Genomic DNA, 15,554 nt, shown 5'->3' with positions numbered 1-15,554 from the left:
CTACACAGAGAAACCCTCTCTCCAAAAACACCAAACCAAACAAACAAAACTGCAGGGCAACGGGAGCTGTTTCAACAAACTGGCGCGGGAAGCTGCCTCCATTCTGTTAGAAGTAAAGTTATGGATGGCAAAGAAAAAGACCACGCCAAATGAAGGGTCTGAGCAAGGTAAAGTTTACTTTTGGTTAGAGCAAGGCAAGGTTTACTTTTGATTAAGAGGGTGGTGCACTTGGAATATGGAATACATACAGTCAGGAAGCAGATGGGACTGTGTCTTTCCCCCATTGGCTGGGGTCAGAACTCACCGTCTTATTTAATAGCTGGTCTTTAAAAAAAAAAAAAAAATCAGCACTCAGGAAATGAAGGAGGAAGACTAACTGGGACACTGATCCTTGGTCAGCCCATTCCTGGGTTACAGCCAGGGGCTTTCCTGTAAAGAAAGGTCTTACTGGGTGATAAAAGGAATTAAAACATTTGCATAAAAGTCTTACAAGATGGGGGAGATAAAAATGCTTTAATTCCTTCTCCTAAACACATTTAATATTTTTTATAAATCCTTCCTCTTTAAGTCTGAGTTAGGCCCCCATTTCACGAATTATAATTGGTCTTAATAATCAAAACTTGGATTCAGATATCAGATTAAATGCTGAAAGATCAGAGAGACAAGGGAGCAAGCCTCTTACCTTGCTAACTCCTCAGCTGAAAAGAGCCAACCTCCTGTCTCCTCCTGCTTTATATTCCTCTCTTTGCCCAGCCTCATGGCTGTACAGATCTCCAGACCTCTATGGTTAACTAGTGGCTAGCTCTGCCCTCGGATCTTCAAGCAAGTTTTATTTATTAGAGTACAAATGCGATATCACCACATTCCCCCTTTTTTTGTCTAAAATAAAAAGGAAGGTTATAACTAACATAAGATATACTGTATACAATAAGTACAATAACTATATACAATATATACAGGCAATAAATACATCAACAATGTCTAGTCCATCAGCAATTGACAAATACAGAGAAAACACTCCACATCTATCCTATCTTGGTGAGTCCAAAAGGTTATACCTAATTCACTTTCTATTCTAACTTGAGTTTCCGAAACTATCTTTTAATGTCTCTCAACCTTATACACTTTATACCCCTTTAGTGAATTTCTTTGCTCAATCTGGTAACAAGAAAAACTGTAACTATAAAGTCTTCAATGCTATCAGAGACCTGAGAAGGAAATAGTACTACCTGAGTAAGCAGAAAATGCAACCAAGTGACTTCCAAAAAATGTGAGAAATGACAGAAAAATCTGGCTGCCTGGACAGTCACCCAAGGTTCCTCTGCAAGGTTGGGGCATCCCTTTTCAGCCTACAGGCCTAGCATATCTGACAGACCTTTCTGTGAAGCACGATATTCTGAAAGGCTGTCCTTCCTTGTCTTGGGAAAGTTTGGCAGTCCTTTCTTCTGTGTCCTGCTTGTTCAGTTCGGACACCATGCTGTCAGCAGTTGAAGCAGGAACATTTTCTTACCCAGTGACTAACTTTGCTACAAAGAAAGTAAATGTCATATGGAGTCATATGGAGCTTCTTTGTTGACCATCATCTTCTCCACAGTAGATTGGTACTGCTAGGAGTGGACATGTCTCATTGTCTTAAAAAAAAAAAAAAGGAGGCTACATAACTTACAAAACATCTTAAATGCCATATTCTGAAGATCTCTGAAATTTTTCAGGATGACCTGTCTATCTAAAATATATCTCTGTTTGACCTTGAAAAATACCTAATATAACTACAAGTTCAATTGTAATAGATGACTAATTACTGACCTGCATTTTCTTATTATCCTAAAAAGTTTGTAATAACCTTTAAGGACTAGAAATTTGCATTATATTGTGAAATGAACTGTATAGATACAATACCTCAAATAAGATTAGAAATGTATGGACAGTATGTTCTAACAAAAATAATCTTATATTTGTATCAATATAAAAAATCCATATAATGTAAAATATTTAAAACTAGTAGTTGCTTTTTTCGGTTTAAAATTAGGTTCAATAATCTACCTTTTATCCTACTTCTATATTCCCCCTTTTTCTTTTCAGAGTAGACTCAATAATCTATCTTTATATCCTATCATATCTATATCCCTCTTTGTTCTTTTCAAAACAAGAACCTCGAATCTAAACTTCTTTGTTCAGCTTTTTTCCTGACTGTCACCAATAACAACTTGTAACCAAAACCCCTAAACAATGACAAATATCCATAATCCAATGAAAGATCAAAAACCACCACCCCACCTCTTGGGAATGTGGTTATCATAGTCTTAAATTTACTTCCTGCTGTCTGGGGATGATGGCATCTTTAGGGAATCCTGAAAAGAAAAATTTGGGTTAATTGTCAAGTCCTGGGAGAGGTAGCCGTATCATTTGTTGTCCAGTCTCTGTGTAATGGGAAAGTTCAGGACTGATCTCAAGTCCGAGCTAAAGTTGTCTGTGAGGCTGGATCATCTCTGCTAGCCACCTAGGGATTGTCCTGAGCAGTTTGTAGTCTAAAGCTGACCTTTAGGTGATATCACATTTGTCAGCTTAGTAGTGTTATCATAGAGCCAGTGGAATTGTCATTGTGGGGCCCCATTCTCCTTTTGGGGACTTCAAAAGTCACTGCTAGGACTGGTCATGATTCACTGCAGAAAACTTAAGTATTTAAAATATCATATGCAGCAGATCTCAAAAAAGTTAGAGGACTATACTTCGTTATGTACATCCAGAGTACAAAAACTTAATTCCTAGTTACCTGTAGAGACTCAAACCTGAGATCATGTACAGGAAGCTAGATGAAGCCTTTTCCTAGAATTATTTAGTACTCTATATGACCATTAATATCATGACAAAAAGTTTAAAAATGTATATATTAATCTTATTAATTGACCTTAAAATACATACCAATGCAAATTATTCATATCTATATCATATCCCCCTTTAAGTGTAAAAGAACATTTATAAACAATATTTGGGAATATGGGCGCAGTTATTTCTCTCCAAACTGCTTCGTGCTGAGTAGGGGCGCTGTTATTCAGGTCTTTCATGGTGTAACCTGTGTACCAGATTCATCTCAGTTGGCAGTTGAGTGAAGTAATTTTTTGAAGGTGTTCACAGCAACCTTTCAGGAGGGTGTGGTCTATCATACCATATTGGGACAGAAGCAATCCACAGGGTCTCATCCTCTGTGAAAACAAAAGAAGGACTTTTCCAAAGCATCATAACCTTAGATCCAAATTTTGAAGTCAAGGTATTTTCAAAATATTTATCTTGGATTAGTTCAGCAGCATCTATAAACAAATATCTTTTAGCAGTTGTTGCTCCTTCCTCAGCATTCAAACAATTCAAAGAGAGCATAATAGCATACAGTATCAAGATTCTCTGTGTATTTTCCATCTTTGTGTGGTTTTATTTTAACCTCTATTTTGTTTATTTTTACTTTTATTTCATCCTTCCCACCAATTTTTTTAATAAACAATAATAGTACCTCTTCACATGGCACAACTCCCAGATGTTGGAAGGAATGAAATTCCTTGACTAGTGTCAGGATAGGATTTTAAAATGTCCAATCAAAGCTTATTAGAATCTCTTGATAAGTAATATGTTTTCTGTGCCCCCCCCCATAATAGGCTATTTCACTAATGAAGTAAGACAGATCAAGTTGAATTGAAAAATTGTAACAACAGGTTTATTTGAGTAAAGCAAGTCCTTGACAGGTTCTCCAGTCCCAGAGACTGAGGTCGGAGAAGTCATGTGTAAACTGAGACTGCTCATTCATTTCCTGGCTGGCCAGACCCAAATCATCATACAGAAACTATATTAATTGCAACACTGTTTGGCCAAAGATTCATGCATATTTCTAGTTAGCTCTTATATCTTAAATTAACCCATTTCTATTAATCTATGTTGTACCAGTAAGGTTCTTTCTCCTTCAGAGGCTACGTGGTGTCTCCCTGACTCCATCTACTTTCTCTATATATCTCTGTTTGGATTTCCCACCTGGCTTTACTCTGCTAAGTCATTGACTGAAATAGCTTTATTCATTAGCCAATAAAAGTAACACATATATAGAAGGACGTCCCACATCATCTTCCTTTTTTTGTCTAAATAAAAAGGAAGGTTATAACTTTAGTATAGTAAAATTACATATAATAAAACAGGTATTAAGCAAAATTACAATTATAATACTTTATCTTATCATTGTGAGTCTAAAGTCTCATATATAATTTATCTTTTATCATAACTCAGAAAAACTTTAACAATAGCTATTTGTGTTCAACTCCATCAAAGACTCCAGAAAGACACATTACCTAAATAAACAGGAAGTGCATTGTAAGCAACTTCCAAAACTCTAGAATTGACAGAGACATCCTACTAATAAAAGCAGGGAGGCTTTATAGGTTGTAAGTGAGTGGTGATGACATGTCCAACACAAGCAGGGTTTATGCCCAAGTATGGTCAAAATCTGGGTACTTTAAGCGGGGACTTGGGCAACTGGCAATTTCAGGAGAGGAAGCTGCAGTGGCCGCCAAGAATGCAGAAGTTGGCATTTTTTTGTGCCTTTCCTTTGCCTGGAGATTCTCTGAGTGGGTAGGATTTGGAGAGACAAGAAGGGGCTTCTCACACCATGCAGGGGCTAGCTGGAGGTTCCAGCCAAACATCGTAACCTTTTGGGGCATATGGTTCAAATCTGTCTACTTCCTATTGGCGTGGGACGACATGGGGAGGGGGAGTTAAGAGTTGGTGGGTTTGTGTGCAGCAGGAAGTATGGGTGAAGTAGTATTCTGGTAACCACCACCCTAGAGACTGTTTGAATCCATTCTTGGAAGAGGCAGAGAAGGCAAGGTGCTAGGAGAAAAAAATAGACAGATTATTACCACATGTTCTATGAACGAAGCTAACCATAGGAAGAGTAAATATTGCCAGAAAGAATGGAATGGAGATGGGCTCTGGTTGAATTGGTGACGTTCTTCCATTTTTGGAGACTCAGTATTAGTTACCACCAGGCCATATTTGTTGATAGAGTTGCAACACTCTTTCTGCAGGAACATGCAGGTTTTTGTAAAACAGCTGAAACTGATTTACATCTTGGTGTCATAGCAAAGGCTATGGCTATGGCTTTGGCTTAAAAAGGCATAAACATGGTTCCTATGTTTAGAGAACCTAATATATGTTTTAGCCTGATGAAATTCAACTTTATCTATACTTAGAAGATAACCAAAGGAAATTAAAAGCCTGCGCTTGTGACAGAACAGTCAGTAGTCAGTGCTTTATCAGGCTATCAGAATTCCATTTATCAATGTGAAAACTCGGAACCACCGAAATCCCAGTATAACAATAACATAGAAAGGGGACAGTGGTCTGAAACTTCTTTATATACCTTAAATATTGCTTATACCTTTACAACGTGCATTTATACATCTCAAATCCCTTTCTGTGTTACTTTAGTGGGAAATTACGTCTGAAACCTGTTTACCCTTTACTGTGAAGCCTGTGAACAAGGCAGATCTGTCTATCTCTCTCTCCCTTTTAACATGAAACTTAACTAATGAACTACCAAGTAATGGGCTCTTACAAGTTCTAGCCTTTAAGACTTCTGTTTCAGGTTTCAATTAAGGATGCCACGAATAGCTAAGGGGGGGGGGCTAAAAATCTGAGGGTAAAGAAATCTACTCACAATGGGAATCATCTGTCCATGTTTATTTTTCTCTATTCTTATTCTTCCTTGTTTTCTCTTGTTCTACATTGTTCCTCCTTGTACTATATTGTTCTTAGTTCTCCCCTTACAAATGTTCCCCGTCATATATACCCTTAAAACCAGCAATTCCTCAGCCCTAGCAAGTTCCAGGGCCAGAATTCTTTTGCCCCATAGAAAATCAGGTAAGGATTTTCACACACACACACACACACACACACACACACACACACACACATATATATATAGAGAGAGAGAGAGAGAGAGAGAGAGAGAGAGAGAGAGAAGGATCATGCATGTCCAGTAAACTCCTTAAGGGAGAAAGTTAGTTAAGAAAGGAATTAAATCATCAGGGGATTTTGGAGGGGAAGGTTAGTGTGCTAGGCTCCATTTTTAGGTGGTAGAAGGAGCTAAAAGGTTTATTTTCAGTAAAATTATGAATAAGGCTCAGATTGTATTTTAAATCAGTGTGCCGCTTCTTTTCTCCCAGTATGCACAGAGGCTACCAGGTAACCAGGCAACCTACATAAACAGTCAGGGAGAAGCTGATGGCTCTTGATCAGAGAGCACAAACATAGACCCTGCAGTCTCTATGGGCCTAGGTCTGGAGTTTTGCTCTAGGTGGTAGAAACAAGGAAGGGACCCAGGCCTCTAGATGATCAGTTGCAAGGTATGCTTTTAACAGCCGTGGGGGTTGTGGGTCTGTCTCTGGCTGCAGCTAATCAACCCTTCTGCTATCCTTGAGGGTAAGACACAAGGTGTAAATTTCCTGTAATAAAATCTTCAGTAAACTGAGGTGAAAGTGAGCATAAGGAGTTAGGAATCATTTAAGTGGAGGTAAAACCAGAGCAGCAGCTTGGGCAGGTAGTAATTCTATGTCCTTGGAGAACTGTGAATACCTTAAATGGAAATGCTCTATACCTACACCCTAAGCACTGACCAAACGTCACTGATAAAGGTAACTGCAGGAAAGCAGATCTCTGCATTTACCTAGGAGAGAGGAACGTGGCCTGCAGTGGGAAACTGTTCTGAACTAGGGAATTAATCCCCAAATATGTAACAGAAAGGGAGTTAGCTACAGTGAAAATCTACAGCAAAGGACAGCCACTTTATTCACAAAGCAGTAACACCGAAAAGCCCTACTTTTGGTTAGCCTTTACCAAATCCCTTGGTTATGATAAGTTGCTCGTAAAGATGACCGAGCCATTAATTACTGTATAATGTTGCAACTAGTAGCAACCAAGGTGGTTGTAGCCTTGTGGGGGGAGGGGGTCGCTGTTAAACTGGCGAAGCTACCAGCAGCCTGAGAAGTATAAATTTCACCTGAGGAAGCAGAAGTGCAGACCTAGCAGCTTCCGAATCTATTAAAAATGACAGAAACTTACTGGTTACCTAGACAGCTACCCCAGGTTCCTCCGTGGTCATTGGGCACACAGAATCAGTCTTCAGCTGCAAGACCCCAAGATCTGACAGACTTGCCTATAGAGCAGGAAGTTGGAGGAACCAGCCTGTCTTGTCTAGGCAAAGTGGGACAATCAACTTCCCAGCATTCCATTTGTCCACAGTCTGGACAGGGTCCTGGCAGCAATTGAGAGGAAAGGCACTTTTTTCCACCCCATGGACAGCTTTGCCACATTTTGTTCTTGTTCTTGTTGTTGTTGTTTTGTTTTTCGACACAGGTTTCTCTGTTTCTCTGTGTAGCTCTGGCTGTCCTGGAACACACCCTGTAGACCAGGCTGACCTTGAACTCACAGAGATCAGTCTGCCTCTCTCTCCCTGAATGCTGGAAATAAAGTGACTACTGTTCCACTTTGCCACATTTAAAGCAAGCTCCAGGCAAAGGTTCCTCTGCATCCACCCATCTTCTTTGGAGAAGACAGAGGTGCTGCCAGGAGTTGGCATGTCTCTTTATCATAAAAAAGTTTTTTTATTAAACATTTTCAATGCCATGTCCTCATATCTCTGAAGTATTTGAGGGCCATTATCTGTTAAGGATATCTAAACTAGACAAAGGTCGCTTGTTTCTAGTTACTTGTGTTAGGCTTAACTTTGAAAACACGTATGAGAAGATAAATCTGAAGATGTCAATGAATTTGATCCTTTATGAGGTGGCTATTAATATGTATCTCTTATAATATTGGGATTTTAGAGCTTTATCTTTTTTTAAGTTTAGCCTTTAAAAAGAAAACTTCTGAATTGAAGCTCTTTTAATATCAAGATAAGACTTTTGACTCATAAACACAGTCCATAAAGTGACTGGGGACTTCCTGACCCTTTAATAGTACATCATTATGGGACACAATAGTTCTCTGTATGACTTAAGTTATCAAACTAGCTACAGCTTGACAATGTTAGTAAAAGCAATGAGGTTTGATATACATTCTTAAATGGGTCTCTGTTAACCTGAATAGACCTTAGGTAAGGAGAGACCCTCTGCCAGACTGCTTAGGCCTTGCTTCATCATAGCATAAGAATGCACCTTCTGGTGTTTAGCTATGCTTTCTATTAAGTAAATAAAAAGTTCAGTTATTTAGTTATTAAGATTATTTATTAGCAAATGTATCATAATAAATTGTCCTATAGATTTTAAAATGTCCCATACTCTTATAAATTTAAGCATTTAAAAACTGTGTTTTTTAAAATGTCCAGTCTATTTAAACTTTCTGTTAATGTCTAAAATTTTCTTTGAAAGAAGTTTAAGATTTCTCAACTGTGTCTTCTGGTAATATTTGACTAGACTAAATAATAAGCTCCTTATTATTTCAAGAATAAAGACAGAGCACTGCCATGGTCTGAAAAAAATAAAACCAAGCTGCAGCAGCATAAACAACAACTCAGTGTCTCAGAATCAACACCAGTGGATTACTCTCACATAGCAAAATCTGGCTTCCGGCAAGATATGTCCCTGTGCATGAATGCATGGGAGTGTAGCTTTACTATCTCATTACCAGCATTTTAAAAAAGTTCTATCTTTCATAAACCTTGTTTTCAGAACAGGACAAGAATTATCATACAAAAATCCACCCTAATCCAAAATATCTTGGAAACCTGCTGTTGCATCCTTGATAGGAGCTCTTTTAATATCAAGATGCTGGTGAAGTCAGAAGACCTTCCTTTTTTTCCAACTCTAGTCAAAATGGTGACTGCCCACGTGACTGCCCTTAGTTTAGTTAAGATGATGGTAAACCATGTGTTATTTCCCAGAACAGCTTCAATTCAGAGTTACAAAGCAGTTTTTCTTTTTAAAGATTTATTTACTTATTATGTATACAAGTGTTCTGACTGCATGTACCCCTGTACAACAAAAGAGGGCACCAGATCTCATTATAGATGGTTGTGAGCCACCATGTGGTTGCCAGGAACTGGACTCAGGACCTCTGGATGCTCTTAACCTCTGAGCCATCTATCCAGCTCCCTACACCCATTTTTACCCCAAAATATCCCCACCAGATCATCTGTAGGCAAGTCTGTAGAGCATTTATTTTATTTTAGTTTTTTAATTTTTTGAGACAGAGTCTCTTTATATAGCCTTGGCTGTCCTAAAACTATATAGACCAGCCTGGCTTGAACGCACAGAGATCCACCTGCTTCTGCCTCCCAAGTGTTGGGATTAAAGGTGTGCACCACTACACCTGACTTGTAGCAGAGTTACATGTTTTAAGTTAACTTTCTGTTACAGATTTTGAACCACACCCCAATTCCCTTAGCTGTTTTTTTTTAACAAAGTAGAACAATATGAAACAATTTTAATATTATTTATATTCAAATGACATATGAATCTGTTATTATATCAGATTCAGTGGCTAGAAATTCCAGAGGCATATTCAGAGCCCAGGCAACTGGTTGAAATAGTAACAGCTGAGCAATCCCAAAATGCACAGAACACAGTAAACTCACGCATCCAAAACCACTCAGAAACAAACTTGCATGGACACATACATTTATAGATTTAATTGAGCCTGACACAATTTTGTGTGGCTCTATATCTGCAAGAAGCTATACAGGCACAGACCCATCCAAACATACAAAATAGACAAAACTTTTGTAACAACAAGAAAAACGAAACTTTTTTTTTTGAAAAACAGAACTTCTTGGGGGGAAAAGACTTTGTTACAAATTATATAGGCTTAAAACCATGCCAGATGAGCAATTTAAAAATCCTGAGATAAGAGTTTATAGCATAATCTTAACATATAGAACAGCATGCAAAGAAATCTTAGGAATAAATGATTTTTAGGAGTGAGGAAGTAGAGCCTTAACAGTAAGGGATTTGAGAAGTGTAGCAGAGCAAGTTTAGGTATAAGATATTTGAAATCATTTGTTTGGAACAATAGCAGTTAGCAATTTGTGAGAATTTGGAAATCAAGTTTGACAATTTTGGCCACTGTTAAAATAAAATCTGAGTCTGCAAAGAAAGAGAGCTTAGATGAATGTTTCTTTTCTGAAAACCACTCCCAAGTAGCCACACAAAGACTTAATATTAATTATAAATGCTTGCTCAATAGCTCAGGCTAATTACTAGTAACTCTTACATTTAAATTAACCCATATTATCTATGCTTTGCCACAAGGCTTGGTTTCTCAGTATCACATGTCCATCTTGCTTCTCTCTGCATCTGCTCACTATTCTTCTGACTCTGCTTTTCTTCCCAGAATTCTGTTTGGCTCTCCCCCTAATCTTATCCTATCCAACTTTTGGCCAGTCAGCTTTTTTATTAAACCAATCACAGCAACATATATTCACGCAATGTAGAGAAATATTCCACAGTTCCCCTTTTGTCTAATTAAAAGAGAAGGCTTTAACATAGTAAAATTACATACAACCAAATAGTTATTAAGTAAGAATTACAGTTACAATATCTAGTCCATTTGCTTCGCAATGGACTAGAAAAAGATTTTCTGTAACACTGGGGCATCCATATTTGGCCTACAGGACTATTACATCTAACAGACTTTTCTGAGAAGTACAGAATTTTGAAGGACTGTCCCACCTCATCTTGGCAAAATTTAGCAATCACTTTTTTTTTATGTTCTTTGCTAGTCCAGTTTGGACAGTATACTGTCAGCAACTGAGGCAATGGTAATTTATTTGCCCAAATAACTAGGTTTGGCAATAAAGAAATCATATTCTATACGGAGGTTCTTTGATGCCCATCATCCTCTTTTGATGCTGTCAAGAGCAGATATGTTTCTCTGTCATGAAAAGCCTTAGGTTATTAAACATATTAAATGCCATATTATGTAGGCCTTTGAAGTGTTTGAAGACCATTTATCTATCTAAATATAACTGTGCATAACCTTGAAAACATACCTAACATGACTTTAAGTTTGACTATTATAGATAACTATTAACCTGTATTTCTTAATTATATATGACAGTTGTAAATGAGCTGCATAAGCACAATACCCCAAACAAGAATAGAAACATACATACAGTATAACAAAATTAGTTTTAAATTTGTATCAATAAACCAAAATCCATACCAATGCAAAACATTTTGAGATTAATAGTTGTTTTTGGATTAAAGTAGATTCAATAATCTACTCTTTTTCGGGGGGGGGGGGATTTTTAAGACAAGGTTTCTCCATAGCTTTTTGGTTCCTGTCCTGGAACTAGCTCTTGTAGACCAGGCTGGCCTCAAACTCACAAAGATCCACCTGCCTCTGCCTCCTGAGTGCTGGGATTAAAGGCATGTGTCACCACCGCCCAGCTAATAATCTACTCTTTTATCTCATAATTTCTATATATATACCCCCCTTTGCCCTTAGAAAAAAATATTTGAATTTAACTCCTTTGTCTAGTTCTTTTTCTGATGATGACCAATAATAACTTGTAACCAACCCCTCTTAAATGTTGACAAACATCCTCAACCCATATTTTGTGAATGTGGGTGTTGTTTTCTATAAACTGCTTCCTGTTGTCTGGGGATTCTGATATCTTTGGGGAATCTTGAGAAATCTGGGATAATAGTGAAGTACCAGTGGAGTAGTTTGTGAGGTTGAACCATCTCATCCAGCAGCCTTGAAGCTGTTTTGGATGCAGGATTTTGAGGAGACCATAATAGAGGCATTTTGAAATGCTGGATCATCTGGGCCATCTGTTTTTTTGTTTGTTTGTTTGGTTTTTTTTTTTTTGGTGTCTGGTTCTCTCATTCTGAAAATACATAAACTTTTAACTTAAAATTTGAAGTCAAGATACTTTTTAAATATATGGGTTGGTTTAATCTAGCAGTTTTCATAATCCAGTGTGTTTTAGCAACTGTCATTCTTTCATTAGCAGTCAGAAAATCTTAAGACAACACAATAACATACAGAACCCAGACTCTCTGTGCATTTCCCATCTTTATGTGGCTTTTATTGTATTTTTATTACTCTATTTCTTTCTTAAGGACTTTATCATTTTTAAATTATTTTTTAATCTATGACTATCCCTACCTTTTCTCTGTTTTCTCCCAAGCCTATGTACATTTTTAAACACATTGTAACCCATTTGAGTTTTTTCCACTTGAATCAGCCTTTACTTTGTGTCTGTAATCTTTTCATGACCAAATGAGCCTTTAAACTGCTAAGCAGCATGGCTAGGATGTCCACCTCTGTTTTGGTGGCTGACTCTGCCCTCCTTGGTTCCCTGTGAGCCTAGGTTTATGATGGAGGTACTGGTTGAAGAAAGCCATGCTTACTGCTACAACTCCGGGGAGCTTTGGAGTCTGTGTCCCGTGAAGTAGTGCTCTGCTGTTGATCCTAAACCTCAATCAAGTGTTTGGTAGTACAACCTCTTAAAAGAGTCATGCCAATTTTTTGCCACTAGCACTGAGTCAGGAAGCTGTCTCTTAAAGGAACCATGTTTCTGCTTGTTGCTAGCAGAGTATACCTAAGAAAAGGTGGTTACCAAGAAGCTGTGTTTGTTTGATTCTGTTTTTATGTGTTTAGAATCCCTTTTTAAGATTTGTCAGGTCTTATGTGGAAATTCTGACACCTTGTTGGGTGCTATTTGTTGGCAGAAACTTCTGTCCACAAGCTGCTCCCGAGTAACCACACAAAGGTTTAATATTAGTTATAAATGCTTGGACAATAACTCAGGCTTATTACTAGTAACACTTACATTTAAACTAACCCATATTTCTATCCATGCTTTACCATATGGCTTAGTACCTTTTCTCAGTTGACACGGCCATCTTGCTTCTCTCTGCCTCTGCTCACTCCTCCTCTGACTTCAGCCTTCTTCCCAGAATCCTCTGCTTGGCTCCCTCCCAACCTTATTCGGGCTAGCTTTTAGCCCATCAGCTTTTTTTATTAAGCCAACCATAGCAACATATATTCACACAGTGTAAGCAAATATTCCACAAAGGAGAGAGGGTATCGAAGTGGAGCACTGTGGTCTGGCTGACTTCAAGGCAAAAGAACACCAGGAAGGAGAAGAGAAAGGAGGTGTCCACATGGATCAGCAGGTCAAAACAGTCAGAGCCACATGGAGTACAGTAGCTCAGAGCTTAAGCTGTGGTACACCCAGACTGCTGGGAGAGCAGAGAGCACAGGAGAGGAGATGTCCAAGCAGGTGCTGCAGGCAGCAGAAGCCAGACAAACACACATTTGCCCACATGGATGGTAACTCAGGGCAGAGGGAAGCAGCAGCTGAAGAACAGGACTCTAAAATTTGGAATCACTTCATAGACAAGTGATCTATTCATGCCCTACTGAGGGTTAGGTCAGTGTCGCGGCAGGAGAGAACGGGTGTATGCTGGGCACACAGAAGCTGACCTCTCTGGCTCTGACTTCCATGTTACAACAAACACATGGGTGGGGCATTTACACAACTTAGGGTGGGAGATCAGACAAAAACAAACAAAAAGATCTGTCGTGGGTAGAATGGGTGGGTAGGATCCCAGCATGGCAGAATGGGAGAGCAGATAGAAACAAACAAGGACATTGGATCTGTTTCAGGTGGAGTGAGCAGGTAGGATCCCAGCATGGCCAGACCAAACACCAGGGTAGTCTAATGAGTCTTTGGCACCAATGAAAAGGAGGAAAAAAATAAGATGTGGGTACCTCTCAGCGGGCCCTGTCAAAGGTATGCCAGTAAAAGAACAGACCACACACAAACAGACTTAATGCAAGAGGTTTATTGGGAGATGGAGAACTAAAGGCCATCTGAGTGGAGACATAATAGAGGCAGGTAGACAGACAAACGGAAAGAACAAGGAAGAGACAAGAGGAAGAAGAGAGGTGGGGGTGCCGGTGACTTGGGTAGCTCAGCCAGGGAAGAGGGCTCAGGGTCAGCTCCTTAGAGAAAAGGTGCCTGGAGTTGCCACAACCCTGGCCAACAAAACCTGGGTTACTGAGCACTGGATGCAGAGGGAGGGGCGGGAGTGCAGAGCTAAAAAAAAACATGGATATAAGAAAATTCAAACCATTTGTTTTGGTCATATGGTGTGAGACAGTCCTGATCGGTAATACAGTTTCACAGCAGACACCCCAGGGGTGACCAAGGATCAGGTGTGGACCCAGCATTGCCCGTTTCCAAGCCTGGGCTAGAGACTGAAGACTAGGGCAAGGCACCCCAAACAGTAGCCTGGTGTTGAGCACTGGGGGTGGGGTAGCCTCTTGGTAAGGACTTCTCCATACCCAGGGGCATCCCAGAGCAGAAACGATCTCTGTTCCAGAAGGGATTGGGCTTTCCCTGGTACAGCTGCAACTTGGCAGGCAATGCCAAGGGTCCTGGACCCGGAAGAGGTACCTGGTACCTCTTTAGGTGATGCTGAGAAACTTCCCCTAAGTCAAAAGTCAATCAAGTTTATGATGCTGGAGTTCCTATTGAGAGATCTTTAGACAGAGGTCCCTTCTCACCTCTCTACGGATGAGCATCCATGTACCCATTTTCACTACAGACATCTTTAAATCATGAGATAATAATGGTGGACACAAAATCATTTTTCCTTTATGAAACTCAACCTGTTAGCTTATATTGGACAAAAGGCTTGCTGTTGAGTTCAATGACAACTGGCTGGAATAAAAGCATCTGTCTTCCTTATGGCCTGAAGATTTGTCCAGAGGAGGCTTATCATCTGTTGGGTCATGCATTTGGGATAGGAATTAAAAAGAAACAGAAAGAGAGATAATAGCTAGATAAAGATTATATATAGATATTAGATACTATTCTGACAGAACATTTGTTTTTAAGGGTCACCCTCTGATAGCTTTATCATGGGTGAGTGACAGAATCCATGAACAGGGAGAACAAGTCAATAGAAAGATCTGCCTTTACTAACATTCAAACTGGGACACTCTCTGGTTAGACTGGAAGTGACCAATATCCACAATCATTATTGGCGCATCTGCAAATGGAGGCAGACAACCTGAATATTGTGGAAAATACCCTCCCTTCTATTTAGAAATCAAATTGTAGGACAATTCAATGTTATTCTTTTATAGAAACCACATTTTATCCTCTAGTTCCTATTTAGGACAGATCTGTGTACAGAAAAATATCAGACATTTCTTTCTTAAGGCTGGTGGGTGGAAGAGACCCCAGTGGGTACGGATATAGCAATGAGGTGTTGTCACTGAAAGGTACCCATCTGTGAGACAGAAGATTATTGGAACGGCTTCCAGATCTTCATTTCCCTCTCTAGGGCATCCGCTGGAGGGTCTCTAACTTTTTTTTTTTCAAATATTTATTTATTTATTATGTATACAATATTCTGTCTGTATGCCTGAAGGCCAGAAGAGGGCGCCAGACCTCTTTACAGATGGTTGTGAGCCACCATGTGGTTGCTGGGAATTGAACTCAGGACCTTTGGAAGAGCAGGCAATGCTCTTAACCACTGAGCCATCTCTCCAGCCCC

The sequence above is a fragment of the Alexandromys fortis genome, unplaced genomic scaffold, assembly GCF_014885135.2.
Source record: "Alexandromys fortis isolate MF-2015 unplaced genomic scaffold, M_Fortis_MF-2015_v1.1 scaffold_10, whole genome shotgun sequence".
Classification (NCBI taxonomy): domain Eukaryota; kingdom Metazoa; phylum Chordata; class Mammalia; order Rodentia; family Cricetidae; genus Alexandromys; species Alexandromys fortis.
This window is presented reverse-complemented; position numbering follows the sequence as displayed.